Source organism: Helianthus annuus, chromosome 4 (genome assembly GCF_002127325.2).
Source record: "Helianthus annuus cultivar XRQ/B chromosome 4, HanXRQr2.0-SUNRISE, whole genome shotgun sequence".
Lineage (NCBI taxonomy): Eukaryota > Viridiplantae > Streptophyta > Magnoliopsida > Asterales > Asteraceae > Helianthus > Helianthus annuus.
This window is the reverse complement of record NC_035436.2, coordinates 66,833,284-66,850,592: the sequence shown is the minus strand read 5'-3', so window position 1 is coordinate 66,850,592 and position 17,309 is coordinate 66,833,284.

The window sequence follows — 17,309 nt, the reverse complement described above, 5'->3', positions numbered from 1 at the left end:
ACAATACATTTCATGCTACGTACGCCCATTGTGTGCATACGTAGTACATTGTTTCACATTGCATTTCTGTTGCATATGCTCATCCAGCATATGAACACATTATACTACATTTTGAACCGTTGTAACCAGTTGACTATGTGAACCGTCTTAAACCTTTGATTATATGAACCGTTTGTAACCATTGAACCGTGTAAACCAGTTGTATCCGTTGACATGATTTACATATGACAATAAACATTTGACTGTACATAAACATTTCCACGATTGTTAAACATTTCATCTTAATGGTTTGGTTTAAGTAAGTGATTAAGTAACGAGGCGTGTGTAATATGATACAAGCATGGTGGATACGCCGCTGGTACTTCCTATATATAAGTGTTTGTATGGTATTACATATCGTAGCGTTATTTGAATCATTTCAATTTGACACATATGACATTTTATACAAATAACACACTTTTCACGAGACATTGTTTTACAAACGACTTATCTTATACAAACTCATTTTACATGGTTATCCGTTTAACCATACAGTGTTCTCTTATTTATACATATCATTTGATCTTACCGTTTTTCAAATGATTTACAAGACAAAGCAAAATACGAGGTTCATGACTAAACATTTTCTCAAACATAAGTCATGAATCCCGTTTTCACAAAACCAATGTATCTCACAGGCATTTTTATGCTGACGTACCTATTTTCACATGTGTTTTCAGGAGATGATGCATAGGACTTATCAAGACATACTTAGGCGGACATGTGCCTTAGTGACTTAAAACAAGACAAGAACTAGTTAATCTATGTTATGTACTCTTTGGTTCTAGATTAAACAATGTAAACTTTCATGTTTGATTAATAAAACGAAACTTCATTTACCATGGATTTGAAACAATTGATTCTGTTACAACACTCCCCGACATTTCCGCCACGTTTTGTATGTTCCACGTGGTCGGGGTGTGACAGAAAAGATGGTATCAGAGCCAATGGTTATAGGGAATTAGGTTATTAGTAATGCTTTGACCTAGTCTATAACCTTCCTAGGACCCTAACGCGAGTTCACCTGCGTTTAGTCATAAAACAATACCGTCACCTATCCTTAGGCGACGACCACAACAAGAACATAAATTTCAAAACTGCCTTGAAAACTAATCATCTGTTCTAGGATGATTGATTACTAGGTTTTGAACCCTCTATTGTAAGGTTTTGAACCCTTTGTTATAAGGTTTTGAACCCCTTTGAATTTTCAAAACTCCCGTCAAAGTTTTGGGTCCTAACTAGTGTGAACACGTGCGAACTGGAAGAGTGAATGCCTGTACCCTGGGTTTTCTGTCTAAGGTTAGAGTGTTCGTACAAATCCACATAATCGGACCAGTCACTCTTACCTGGGAACTCTTGGGGTGAGTGTCCACTTATAGGCGAGCATGTCTTCGCGATACACTATGAGGATCTATTTGCTTTGATTCAGCCTTGGTGTTGTTTGTTTGCTTCATGATTCAAACAAGTGACCATCAACCGTGATTATGGTCAGTGATTGTAACATCCTATTCTTACCCAATACCATTTTATTTGTTTCCTTTCATGTTTTCCTCTTTTAGAATGCCTCCTCGACGCGAACACCAGATAGCAACTGCCGAGCTGGCAGAAATTATTGCGCAGCAGATGGCTGCTCAATTCCCAAATCTCTTTGCTCAATGGAACCAAGCCAACAACAACAACAATGGTACATGCAATTTCAAAAGCTTTAACTCGGCTAAACCACTCAAGTTTAGTGGTTCTGAGGGAGCAACTGGGCTTCTCCAATGGTTCGAGAGCATCGAGAATACCTTTCGCCACGTGCAGTGTCCGGAAAATCGCAAGGTCGAGTTTTCTTCGAGTGTGTTTCAGAAGAGGGCTCTTACATGGTGGAACGGGGTAATGAGAGACCGTGGTGCAGATGTTGCTCTAGCACAAACATGGGCTGAACTGAGAGCTCTTATGATGAGAGAGTTTTGTCCTCGTCATGAACAACGAGCGTTGGAGAAGGAGTTTGATGATTTGAAACAAGATAGTGGCGAACACAGGGCATATACTGATAGGTTTGAGGAGTTGAGTCTACTTTGCCCGACTATGGTCGCCCCACTCGACAAGGCTATCGAAAGGTACATCGACGGCCTGCCTGACTCAGTACAAGACATTGTCACTGGTAGCAACCCTACCACACTCCGTCAGGCCATTGAGCTATCTGCAACCTTGACTGAATCGCAGATCAGAAAGCATAAACTTTTTCGAAAGGGTGACAAGAAGCCAATCGAGGAATCAAAGACCATGGATGAACAGACTGAATCTCCTAAGAAGTCAAAGAAGCGAAAGGCTTCTCAGAACTTCGCCGTGGTCGCTCACAATGGTCAAGCCGTCCCCAACCAACCAGCTCAACCCCCTGCTAGAAAACCATACAATGGAACTGCACCTTTGTGCAACCAATGTAGCCTCCATCATCACGCCAATGTACAGTGCCGCAAATGCCAAACTTGTGGACTCATAGGCCATACAACAAGAATCTGCCCAGCTGCAGCTGCACAAAACCAAGCTGGCAACAATCCCGCTCAAGGTCGTTTCCTACCAGGTTCTTGTATCAACTGTGGCGAGATGGGTCATTTCCGAAGAAATTGCCCAAAGCTTGCTAATGCAAATCCAGCACAAGGATGATCACCCGACTGACTAGAAGACAACATCGTTTAGAAATAATCATGTCTTATGTATTAAGTTTCTTTTGTTGTCAAGATCCAAGGAACAATTGATATCGTTGTTTATAAATAAATCTTTCATTTACATTGCAATGTATTTCTATGGTTGCATGTATAAACGACATATCCCTTGCAATACCGACAATCAAGGAACCGTATTCCTTGAAGAACAAACTACCCCCAAAATTCTCCCATTCTATAATCGCTTGCGTCTTCCACGGAATTCCTAAGTACCCGTTTATTCTAAGGAAACGAAGTACAAGGCGCAGGTTACAACACAAGACGAATACCCAAGGTACCACTATAAATCCTTAATAGGGTACCTAGGGATTTCCCGTAAGTCTTTAATTGTTATATACCTTCATTCGAATGTGGTGATTCCTTGTAATCAAAAATCAAATTTTGGGAGATCTTTCTATCTTCTCAGATAGATTCTAGTGAACATTGAGATCCGTCGACAGATTTCCATATCCGTATTCGATCGATAACAAGTTAATAACAAATTATGATCAAGTTAAACAATTATGTGACTATGTGCTTATGTGTTTCCTTATGTGTTGTTGTGTGATCCAAATTATGTTATCCAAATCTTCGTAGAATCTTACATATCCGTGTACAAGAGATTCATAGTAGGATGCCCAAAGGTATTACTTAAAATCCTCAATGGACTTCTATGTTATAGTTAAGTCCCTCGGATTATAAAGTACTACTTCATAATTAGACCCCTTAAGTGGTCTAGCTAAACAGATTCATCCAAAAATCTGGTTAGGGATATCATGTGATGATATAGCTGAAAGGACTCCTTGGTGGCCTAACTAAGAAGATCCCCTGTCGATCTAATTAAAAAGGAACCGATGGAAGTCTAGTCACCCTCATCACAAGTTTGATATCCTTCCCCAAAACATTACAAAACAAACTGTGCGGACTGTGCAAGGGATTACGTAATTATGGATGCATACATAATTATGGAATCTAGTGCACAGAAATCACAGCAAGTTCTGTCATGTGTCTAGAGTTAACCCCATTCATTTCCAATTCTGATGAAGCATCCGTTGAAGAAAAATGAACTAGCTATTCATTTTTCACTTCTGAAGAATATCCGTTGAGGAAATGAATATCCGTTTATCCTTCATTTCCAAATCTGAAGAATACCCGTTGAGGAAAATGACTCCGTTTGTTCATTTTCGTTCTGAAGATTTATCCGTTGAGGAAATGAATATCCGTTTATCCTTCATTTCCAAAACTGAAGAATACCCGTTGAGGAGAATGACTCCGTTTGTTCATTTTCGTTTCTGAAGATTATCCGTTGAGGAAATGAATATCCGTTGTGTAATACTTCATTTCCAACTCTGAGGAAGCAACCGTTGAAGATGACCCCGTTTGTTCATTTTCGTTTCTGAAGATTATCCGTTGAGGAAATGAATATCCGTTGTGTAATCCTTCATTTCCAACTCTGAGGAAGCAACCGTTGAAGATGACTCCGTTAGTTCATTTTCGTTTCTGAAGATTATCCGTTGAGGAAATGAATATCCGTTGTGTAATACTTCATTTCCAACTCTGAGGAAGCAACCGTTGAAGATGACCCCGTTTGTTCATTTTCGTTTCTGAAGATTATCCGTTGAGGAAATGAATATCCGTTGTGTAATCCTTCATTTCCAACTCTGAGGAAGCAACCGTTGAAGATGACTCTGTTAGTTCATTTTCGTTTCTGAAGATTATCCGTTGAGGAAATGAATATCCGTTGTGTAATACTTCATTTCCAACTCTGAGGAAGCAACCGTTGAAGATGACCCCGTTTGTTCATTTTCGTTTCTGAAGATTATCCGTTGAGGAAATGAATATCCGTTGTGTAATCCTTCATTTCCAACTCTGAGGAAGCAACCGTTGAAGATGACTCCGTTAGTTCATTTTCGTTTCTGAAGATTATCCGTTGAGGAAATGAATATCCGTTGTGTAATACTTCATTTCCAACTCTGAGGAAGCAACCGTTGAAGATGACCCCGTTTGTTCATTGTCGTTTCTGAAGATTATCTGTTGAGGAAACGAATATCCGTTGTGTAATCCTTCATTTCCAATTCTGATGAAGCAACCATTGTAAATGACCCGTCTGTTCATTTTCGTTTTGGAAGAATGACCGTTAAGGAAATGACAAGATATTGCCTTACATATCGTTGGTGGTTATTTGGCAAATTCACAAATAGACTCCTACGAATAAATTTCGGGACGAAATTTCCTAAAGTAGGGGAGACTGTGACACCTGTGTCACCGCAACGATCAAACAAATACCAAACCAATGAAATATTGTATTTCATACTTGGGATCTTGTATAAATATGTGTATCTTTTACACATAACAATTCTTGTTCCATTTCAAACTCTACATCGCTTTCTGGAGAGTTATACGCTAACTGGTGCTTAAACGTACTCAGTTTAATGCGACAAATACTCCGGAACATCAACATATACTCAACATACCTTAAATAACCTTTACATAACTTAGAAATAAGTTTTGAAGGCTTTGGTATGGCAAAAACAAGTTAATTCGCTTACAGGGACTAAACTTGACAAACTGCGAAAGTATGCCAATTTGAACTGTAACGAACATTCCGGAACATGTCCATAAGTTAAACATACCATAAATATCCTTTACATAGCTTAGAAATAGGCTTTGAGGGGTTTGGTATGCTAAAACAAACTTTTGGGTCATTCAGGGACTAAAAGTGTCAAAAAGTGCACAAGTTTGCACTTTCGCGCGTAACTTACATTCTGAATACATCCGGACATCCAAAAATTTATGTAAGCATCCTTATATTATGCCTTAGTGTTTGGCTTGAGAAAAATCCATTCGTCGCGTCATTTGGATCGTCTTTCGCGCTTATGCGCATTCCGTCGTAATTAAGCGAACATCGCGATCGTACGGCCAAACGAACCGACATCTGGAATATTTTTGAGCATATTTCAAGTCCCCTACACTTTAACTTCATCCTAGAGCCTTGAAATGAGGTTAACGGGGCTTAAAAGTGCCAAAAATGGGCCAAATTACGTGTTTCTGAAGTGCAGGGACCAAAATTGAAAATTCTGATCTGGGAACCTTAGGCGGGGCGCGTAAGGATTTACCAAATCCTTACGCGGGGCGCGTGGGACTGTCAGACAGATTCAATGCATCTATTTAATGCAGTTGGCCTTTCGTTCGATCAAGGGGCGATGCCCTTTCACCCAATCAAGAGCCAAGGGGCATTTTCTGACTTACCACAAGAATTTGACAAGTGTACGCTCGAGATCGCGGCACGATATTCGATAAACGATCCTAACGGTTCCACTTTTCCTATAAATACCCCCCCCCCCTTTTGTGTAAAAATCACAACAATCTGATCTTAAAGCTCTAAGTTGAAACCATTGTTTCATACCTGAGCTATTTGATCTAGATTAGCACTCGGGGACCCTCCGTAAGTCTTCTTTCGCTCTTTTATTCGCTTTTCGAGTCCGAAAGTCAACATTTTGTTGACTTTCTGCATTGACCAGCTTTTGGTCGATGTGAAGTTCATGGAACTTCATAACGTGAGCGTGATCACGATGGTTATGGTCCGTAGTGACCATACCTACTGATTACCACGTTATCTAGGCTCAGTGACGAGTCGTAGTTTCGGCCAAAATGCGCATTCTTGCGTATTTTGTAACCAAACTACTCGTGGGCATCAAAGCCGTTTGTTTTGATGCCAAACCTGTTTTCTAAACTTAGTTAAGCATGTTCTAACATGCTTAGCTCGTCACTTTTAGTTTAGTGCTTATATAGGGTCGTAAGGTAAGCGATCTAAACCATCGCTTATACTTTCGAACCCGACCCACTTGGTCGATCATTAGGATCCGACCAAACACATTAGGTGACCATAGCTATAACCTTCCGAGGTTATACCTAGTGGTCGCGATGTTAGGCGTTCCGAACGCGTTCTACGCGAACGACGCGTTAGGGTAGCCTAAGCTACCTGAACGGGTCATGATGGGGCGTAAGCACTTAGGTTAGGTTTCATTTTAGTATGTAGGCTTTGTTAAACCATATTACACGAGTATCCATACTCGTTTGGTTTACGAACCCGCATACTATCCGATCCTTCCGATTTTGGTCCGGTATATTAATATAGCTACCTATTAGGTGCCGTCTGATATCCCGTGATCACCAGCATTATCTGGTTATTATACAAGGAATTCAAAGCAATCTCAGGTGAGTACATTGAACCCCTCTTTTACTGTTTTCCAAACTGTTTTGGGGTGAAACACATGTGCCTACTTGCTACTTTCATGCTTTCCGGTTTTCACATCATATACTGCTATGTTCGATAGTACATATATAGTACATGATTTCATTGTGTTTATGCTATGTATGCCCATTGTGTGCGTACTTAGTACATTGCTTTACATCACATCATGCTACGTACGCCCATTGTGTGCATACGTATTACATTGTTTCACATTGCATTTCTGTTGCATATGCTCAACCAGCATATGAACACATTATACTACATTTTGAACCGTTGTACTCTACAATACATTTCATGCTACGTACGCCCATTGTGTGCATACGTAGTACATTGTTTCACATTGCATTTCTGTTGCATATGCTCATCCAGCATATGAACACATTATACTACATTTTGAACCGTTGTAACCAGTTGACTATGTGAACCGTCTTAAACCTTTGATTATATGAACCGTTTGTAACCATTGAACCGTTATATGAACCGTTATATGAACCGTCTTAAACCTTTGATTATATGAACCGTTTGTACACATTATACTACATTTTGAACCAGTTGTATCCGTTGACATGATTTACATATGACAATAAACATTTGACTGTACATAAACATTTCCACGATTGTTAAACATTTCATCTTAATGGTTTGGTTTAAGTAAGTGATTAAGTAACGAGGCGTGTGTAATATGATACAAGCATGGTGGATACGCCGCTGGTACTTCCTATATATAAGTGTTTGTATGGTATTACATATCGTAGCGTTATTTGAATCATTTCAATTTGACACATATGACATTTTATACAAATAACACACTTTTCACGAGACATTGTTTTACAAACGACTTATCTTATACAAACTCATTTTACATGGTTATCCGTTTAACCATACAGTGTTCTCTTATTTATACATATCATTTGATCTTACCGTTTTTCAAATGATTTACAAGACAAAGCAAAATACGAGGTTCATGACTAAACATTTTCTCAAACATAAGTCATGAATCCCGTTTTCACAAAACCAATGTATCTCACAGGCATTTTTATGCTGACGTACCTATTTTCACATGTGTTTTCAGGAGATGATGCATAGGACTTATCAAGACATACTTAGGCGGACATGTGCCTTAGTGACTTAAAACAAGACAAGAACTAGTTAATCTATGTTATGTACTCTTTGGTTCTAGATTAAACAATGTAAACTTTCATGTTTGATTAATAAAACGAAACTTCATTTACCATGGATTTGAAACAATTGATTCTGTTACAACACTCCCCGACATTTCCGCCACGTTTTGTATGTTCCACGTGGTCGGGGTGTGACAAGTGACCCTCTGCACCGCAATGAAAACACCCTTTGTTGCCCTGCTGCTGATTCTGCTGTGCTGGTGGCTGCTGCTGATTCTGGTTCGCAGGCCGAGGGCTTCTACAATCTTTGGCCTCATGACCCATCTTGAGGCATCTTTGACAGCGACCCTTGTTACACTGGCCACTGTGGTGTCTGTTGCAGGTGTTACACTTTGGATGGTTTCCTCGATATCCCCCCTGCCTGTGACTGCCTGAAGAATGCTGACTGGGACTCTGGTAACTGTCAGTCTTTCGCTGCTGAACCTGTGACTGAACTGAAGCTGATCCCTTGCTAGAATCCCCATCCCATTTTCTCTTGTTGTCGCTGGGAGTAGCAAGTGTAGTAGCAGTGGTAGCGGTAGCAGTAGCGCTGATACGTTTAGGGAGTCTGTTCTGATCCACTGCCTGATCTGTGATGCGATGAGCGAGGTGTTGAATAGCCTGAATGTTGTCAAGATTAGCCGATGTCGCATGGCTCTGAATTTCTGGCGCCAAACCCTTGAGATACAACTCAATACGCTTGTATGGAGGGTCCACCATAGTTGGACACAACACGGCCAGCTCGTTTGACCGTTTAGTATATGCTTCGATCTCTGACCCAGTCATTTTCAAATGATAAAACTCATCCTCCAGCTTGTGGATGTCTTCCCGAGTACAGTACTCACGTTTAATCAGTTCCTTGAAGTCATTCCAAGGGGTGGCGTTAGCAGCTGCCAACCCTAAGACCTGTACTTGCGCGTTCCACCAAGTTAACGCGATCCCTTCCAAAGTGCCAGTGGCATACTTAACCCTGCGAGCCTCAGGGCATTCACACATCTCGAACACAGACTCGAGCTTTTCAAACCAGTGGAGGAGTCCAACCGCTCCTTCAGTGCCACTAAATGTGCTAGGACGACAATCCATAAAGTTCTTGAAGGTACACACAGGTTGCTGAACGTGTTGACCTATTGTGTAAGAACAGAATGAGGTTAAACATAAGAGTTGATTAGGAACGTAGGATCTAAAGATCCTAGAATGAGTTACGACCGCAAGGTATACCTCCTGCGTTTGCAGCTGCAAGTGCCGCAGCAACTTGTTCTTGAATGAGAGCCGCCAACTGGGCTTGAGTCAAGTTCACGCGTCCAGACATGATCTTCATAGTAAAGGTATAGTAAGTGAGAATGGTTCGCGAGTAGTGCGATGACAGAAGAGTGTAAGCACACAAGTGTGTTCAAGCAATAACAAGTAGTGAGCAATGTAATCTAAGCATACTACGAGCAAAGTTCTATGCAATTCTAGCATGTAGGCAATAAACATAAACCTTATTACCTGGGATGTTGAGTCTTGCACGTGGAGCGAAGCGTCGTTGTGGATCGTTGAGAGCACTGTTCTGGTTATAGTCTGGTTTTAATAAAAACGTTTTCACATATTAAAACCAAGTTCTCTATAACCAATGGCTCTGATACCAATCTGTCACACCCCCAAAATCCACACGCGGGGTATCACCGCTTGGGAGCGTGACTGACCAGGATCAAGCCATCAATCATATCGAACACAACATTTAATAATAAAAATAGATAATGTAATTCAACAAGACATGATTGATGTTCAAAACCAAACATTGTCTAAGTAGCGGAAGCATGTAAGTAAACCCAACATAAATAATAATGTAATGTCATAAGTGTTTAAAGAAACAATCACGATCCAAGCCCACAACGACCAGCTCCTCCCTGTGCAAGCTCCATGTACCTAACGACCTGCAAGGCATGTAACAGAGGATCGACAACTAGTTGAGCGAGTTCACAGAAAGTAAATGCGTAATAGTAAGTTCGTATGTAACATGTGGCTCTACTGGGCCGATAGTACGTTCTATTGGTGGGGGCTTCCCATGTTGTATAACCACTAGACTACTCGTAACCATAAGTATCCTTCACAACCGAGGATAGTAGTAAGTATAAATACACGTAGGTTTTACGTGAGTATCCTTCACAACCGAGGATAGTAATAAGTGTAAGTACACGTAGGTTTTACGTGAGTATCCTTCACAACCGAGGATAGTAATAAGTATAAGTCTACGTAGATTGTAAGTATGTGTCCTGCACAACCGAGGACAGTGAATAGCATAAGTATATGTCCTGCACAACCGAGGACAGTGAGTAGCATAAGTATGTGTCCTGCACAACCGAGGATAGTGAGTAGCAGATATATGTGTCCTGCACAACCGAGGACATTGGTATGGTAGTCTAGTATTAGTGTCAGTACGAATCTATTCAACTTTATTTCTTCAATCCCATTCCCAAGCCCTTGGGAATCCCATGCCTTAGTAAGGGTGCGAACTCACCTTGGTTTGCTCGGTATGCTATGCTCTAGAGTTTATCAAATGTCTAAGTCCGTTACACACGACCTAGGATATGTTGCACATTCTTGACGTAAGTATATAAAATCAATTAGGGTTTGCTAGACTTTGATACTCAAGCAATGTGCTATGTGTGTTCACTGTGTACAGGATGATATGATGAAGATTGTTCCTATCTACAGCATCACACAATCATATACGATAACATACGGTAGCATGCGGTAATGCACAGAACATACAGAACATACAATAGGCTCTATACACTGGTGTTTACAGGTAATTTGCTTCATACATCACTTTGTAAGGTTCTGATTCTACATAACGTATGCAATTCTGACAATCAACAAAGCTTAACACTTAAACAAAGCATAAGATGTCACACCCCCAAAATCCACACGCGGAATACCACCGCTAGGAGGCGTGACATGACCAGGATCAAGCCACCAATCATATAGAACGGTACATATAGTAAAAGTAATTGTCATTTAAACCAAATCAAATCCATATGAAAGGTGTTCCAAATCATAAGTAAGTTATCATTGTTTAGCGGAAGCGTATAGATAAAAACCCATCCTAAATAAGTATCAATTAACATAAGTGTTTAACAAGATAATCATGATTCCAAGCCCACAACGACCAGCTTCTCCCTGTGCAAGCTCCATGTACCTAACGACCTGCAAGGCATGCAGCAACGAGTCAACAACTAGTTGAGCGAGTTCATAGTAAACAGTTCAATAATAGTATAGTGTGAGTAGTAGTATGTTCGTTCGTTATGTCATGTATTGTATTAGTTTCCATCGCGGCCTCCCAGGCAGGTATGCGAAGATATTAGGGGATGTTCATCCCGAGTATTCTAGACTAGGTTTATTTGTATCGCGGCCTACCAGGTAGGTGTGCGAAGATTAGTAAATTTCAGTTCGCGGCCTTCCAAAGGCAGGTGTGCGAAGTCAGTCATAATATCGCGGCCAACCCTTGGCAGGTGTGCGAAGATCAGTTCAATAAGTGTTACTAGTCTAGTCGTAGTTCTATCAGCGGAGTATGTACAATAGTTCATCAAATCCCATTCCCACCCGGGAACCCCATGCCTTGGCTGTGTGAACTCACCTTGGTTTGCTCGGTATGCTATGTTAAGTGCTCACCAATAATCAATCAAGTCCTATAGTATGCACGTAGACTTAATCAGTTCGAGTTCATAAAGTTTCACACGAAATCTATGTCACATTGTGTGCTTAAACAATCGGCTCGTATCACATCAGCAACTACTCAAAGTCGTGCAGTTCATGTTTCATATAATGTCTTTCAATGTTTGTACTAATGTGGTTATTAAATAACACACTTGAGAGTTAACAGTCATAACGAAGTTAGCAACTTAACAGGGTTTATAAGCATGACAGGAGATAATAAACTAACACTTCTTAATTAACTAACAACGTTAATCAAACAAACAGAGTTAACGGTTTAACAACTTAACAGAGGTATACATGCTTAACAAAGTTACACATTTAACTTAACCGAGTTAATAGCTAGCGGAGTTAACAAGTAACAATTCTATAACTCCTTCAACCCATTAATAACTCAAACAATATATATATAACTGTTAGAATGTTCGGTCCAATTGAAAGGGTCCAAATCATGTGTACCATGATTATAACAGTGACCCAAAATCATTTACATCATGTTATATAATATACAATCAAATCATACATTCATGACTAACATCACTAACCATACTATAATAATTAAGTTAATGTTCTACACATGGCCGACAAGTCCCGTGTTGCAGGAATTCCATTGGACCGAAATATCAAGCCACCAAAACAAAGGATGCTATCATGTGAATTACTAAATCATTAACTCATGCAGACAAATTCGTTGCTTTGAGTAATGCCGCCCATTAATGTCCAATGAATCCAATAGTTGTCAATTTTATTAACCTTATCAAAACACCCCATCAATGGCCAACATATGCTATGCTTCCATGCCATTTATTGGACCGATTAAAATAGTGGTCTGCAATTTTATTCATGCAATGCATGTCACAATTATTAATAATGAATCAACCAAGCAATCATCATCACTAACACAAAAGTCGGACCACCCTTAGCCTTTAAAACTCGGTCCTTGTTACTTATTACAAGAAATTCGGACTCAGTAATGTATATATGTAACTCGGACCATGTAAGGGGTGGGTTAAAGCTCGGACACCCCTCCCCTCTATACAAAACTCGGATACTAACACCCCCTTGCAAAAGCTCGGACAAGGGAAGGTGGGGATTAAAAGTCGGACATGGGCTCTAAAGCCCAAAAACTCGGACCACCACATATAATAAATTCGGACCATGAGTTGTGAGCAAGAAGTTCAGACCTCATGACAAAAATCGGACTCCATGTGATTATCACAAACTCGGACTATGGCATGCTTACAAACTCGGACAACATCATTTATACGGAACTCGGATCAAACACTTTATACTCATTCAAAGTTCGGGCTATATAGTATATATAAAAGTCGGACACAATATCAAAAAGTCATACGAAGGTTCTGTTCAGTTGTGATTGTAACAGTTACGTATATACATTCAACAGTTACGTTCTTAGTTCCCTACGATCCAGGAACCCTAAATCACACATAATCACAGTGCAGAAATCTCAATCAAACTCAACGATTTTAGCACATCATGTATCAAATCATCAAGCAATCTATTATACGACTAGTCAATCATCATCAATAATTCAGAATCAAATCAAAATCACAGAAGTATCATATGAGAGGTAGGGTTTTCACATATTACAAGAATCAAGAATTGATGCAATCAGATAATCAATAATCATTTACCTTGTGTTGATTCTTAGAGAAAATGTGGAATCGAAAGTGATGAAAAGCTTGCCAATGATGATGGTGATAATGATTTCTAGGAGATTAGAGAATACAGTACGTGCTTTGGTTTTGTGAAAATGATTTGTGAACAAGGGATTAGGGTTAAGTATAGTTTAATTTCCACTAATTACTCTACACACCCTGAATTATTATATTTTATAATAGTGCACCATCTCACACAATTTCACAGTTTCACCACCAAGTTTATGCATTTGACAAGTCTTTCACAATTAACACATAATCATGCAAAATCACACAATACACTTCATTGTATCCAAGACGTTACAGTTTTATGGCAAACTAATTGTGCAATTAAATACTAAACAAGCAATGAACGTGCAATAAATGCGTAAATGAAATCTTGGAAATTCGAGTTGTCACATTATCCCCAACTTGAAAGAAATTTCGTCCCGAAATTTAGCATGCGGTTACTGAGGAAGCTAGGTGAGTTGCATCGTTTACTGATTTTCCTGGGGTGTCACATCATCCCCCCGTTGATTTGGAATTTCGTCCCGAAATTCAGTAGTAGTAGCTTCAGCCTCAGTAGTGGTTGCATTGGTTCCGAATAACTGGGGGTACTTTTCTGTCATCTGGTCTTCGCGTTCCCAGGTGTACTCTGGGCCACGTTTGGAGTTCCAACGAACTCGGACAAGAGGGATTCTCTTGTGTTTGAGGACCTTAACATCCCGGTCCGTGATTTCAACTGGCTCCTCGACGAACTGCAACCGCTCGTCGATAGTGAGTTCCTTAAAAGGAATTATGAGGGTCTCATCTGACAGGCACTTCTTCAGATTCGACACGTGAAATACATTGTGAACTGCACCGAGTTCAGCTGGTAGGTTCAGTCTGTAGGCTACTGGGCCTATACTTTCAGTGATTTCGAACGGTCCAACATACCGTGGATTGAGCTTGCCTCGTTTACCAAATCTAACCACACCCTTCCAGGGTGAAACTTTAAGTAAAACCCGGTCCCCGACCTGAAATTCCAATGGCTTCCTACGCTTATCCGCGTAGCTTTTCTGGCGATCGCGAGCTGTCGTATTTGTGCTATTCGTTCAGTAGCGTCAACTACCATTTCTGGACCTGTAATCTGACTATCTCCCACCTCTGCCCAACCGAGAGGTGACCGGCATTTACGTCCGTACAATGCCTCGAATGGAGTGGCTTGTATGCTGGTGTGGTAACTGTTATTGTACGAAAACTCCACTAAAGGGAGGTGTTTTTTTCCAGCTGTTGCCGAAATCAATAACACATGCCCGAAGCATGTCTTCTAGGGTTTGGATCGTGCGCTCAGACTGCCCATCCGTCTGAGGGTGATATGCTGTGCTCATGTCTAAACGTGAGCCAAAAGATTTGTGCATCGCTTGCCATAGCTCTGACGTGAATCGTGCATCCCGATCCGAAATGATGGAGGTGGGCACCCCGTGCCTCGAAACAACTTCTTTAAGGTAGATGTCTGCAAGAGTGGAGAACTTATCCGTTTCCTTTATAGCCAGGAAGTGTGCAGACTTGGTGAGTCGATCCACGATCACCCATATGGTATCATTCCCACGCTGAGATCTAGGCAGGCCAGTAACAAAATCCATGGAAATTTCTGCCCATTTCCACTGTGGTATTCTGGGTTGTTAAAGTAGGCCTGAGGGTTTCTGGTACTCTTTCTTGACTCTCGCACAAGTCAAACATTTGCCGACGTACGTTGCGATGAGGGCTTTCATGCTAGGCCACCAATAAGTTGTTCTGCTGTCGTGGTACATTTTATCCGAACCTGGATGTACCGAATAGCGAGACTTATGAGCTTCATCCATCACAAGTTCTCGTAAACCGCCATATAGTGGGACCCAAATGCGTCCTGTTACATAGTAGGCGCCGTCTTCCTTTTGTTCTAATCGTTGCCTTGAGCCGCGTAAGGCTTCAGCCTTTACGTTTTCTGGTTTCAATGCTTCCACCTGAGCATCTCGTATTTGTGCAGGAAGACTGGACTGAATAGTGAGCTGCAAGGCTCGTACGCGTCTAGGTAGAGTGTCCTTTCGACTGAGTGCGTCAGCCACAACATTGGCTTTGCCTGGATGATACTTAATGGCGCATTCGTAATCATTGAGTAACTCGACCCATCGTCGTTGACGCATATTCAATTCCTTCTGCTTGAGAATATGCTCGAGACTCCTGTGATCGGTGTAAATCGTGAACCTGGTACCGTACAGGTAGTGTCGCCATATCTTAAGCGCAAAAACAACAGCTCCCAGCTCTAAATCGTGCGTCGTGTAGTTCCATTCATGAACCTTGAGTTGCCGCGAAGCGTAGGCAATAACTTTATCATGCTGCATCAATACCCAACCAAGCCCCTGTATCGATGCGTCACAATAAACCACGAAGTCATCTGTGCCCTCCGGCAATGAGAGAATAGGTGCACTGCAAAGCCTATCCTTTAGGTACTGAAAAGCAGTCTCTTGGGAATCTCCCCAACGGTAGGTGACACCTTTCTGTGTCAGCATAGTAAGCGGCTGTGCGATCTTCGAAAAGTCTTTGATGAATCGTCTGTAATATCCCGCCAAACTCAAGAATTGGCGTATTTCCGTAGGTGTACGCGGTGCAGGCCAGTTCCTGATCGAATCTACTTTGGATGGATCGACATGAATCCCATCCCTGTTCACCACATGGCCTAAGAAGTGGACTTCACGAAGCCAGAAGTCGCATTTTGAAAACTTGGCGTACAGTTGTTCCTTTCGAAGAAGTTCCAAGATAAGACGTAAGTGCTGCTCGTGTTCCTCCTGACTCTTGGAGTCGATCAGAATGTCGTCAATGAAAACTATGACGAACTTGTCAAGATAGGGTTTGCACACCCTGTTCATAAGATCCATGAAAACTGCCGGAGCGTTCGTAAGCCCAAATGGCATGACTAGAAACTGGTAATGGCCGCAGCGAGTTCTGAATGCTGTCTTGGAGACGTCCTCATCCCGGACTCTCAGCTGATGATTACCAAACCTTAGATCAACCTTGGAGTAGTAACTCGACCCTTGCAACTGGTCGAATAAGTCGTCAATGCGTGGAAGAGGATAACGGTTCTTCACTGTGACCTTGTTCAGTTCACGGTAATCAATTTCACATCCTGAGGGTGCCATCCTTCTTTTTCACAGATAATTGGTATCCAAGAGTTCTTGTAGCTCCCCAAGGCGAAGAGATAGATCGGATAAATCCCTTATCCAAGATTTCTTGTAACTGCTGATGTGCGTTAGGTGTAATATACTTTTGATGAGTATTTAAGCCCCTTTTTACACTTTTAGCCAAGTTTTAAATTTATAAAACACGATATTTACTAACACTAAACACACATATGGGCAAGTGCACCCATCGTGGACGTAGTATAGTGTTGGTAAGATACCGAGGTCGTCCAAGGACACAAGAGCTTTTAATACCGGTTTATCCTCAATGTCTAATCAAATCAAAAAGTGAGAAAAATGTTTTAAACTAAGAAAAATAAAAACTAACTAAATGCTGAAAAATAAAATAAAATAAAAACAGATAGACAAGATGAATCACTTGGATCCGACACGTGTGTTAGTATAACCTTTGATTATTTTCGCACTTTTGCACTTGTTTAAGAGATTATCTTAGTTATTGTAGTAGGCCCCTCTTTTGAAGGCGACGTTACCCTCAACCCAGTAGTTTGAGTCAGCAAGGATACAATCCTAAAGGGTCGGATTATTGAAAGATAATGAATTAAGTTATTAATGCAAATTGTGGTAGGCCCCGCTTTTGGCGGTGACGTTACCCTCGG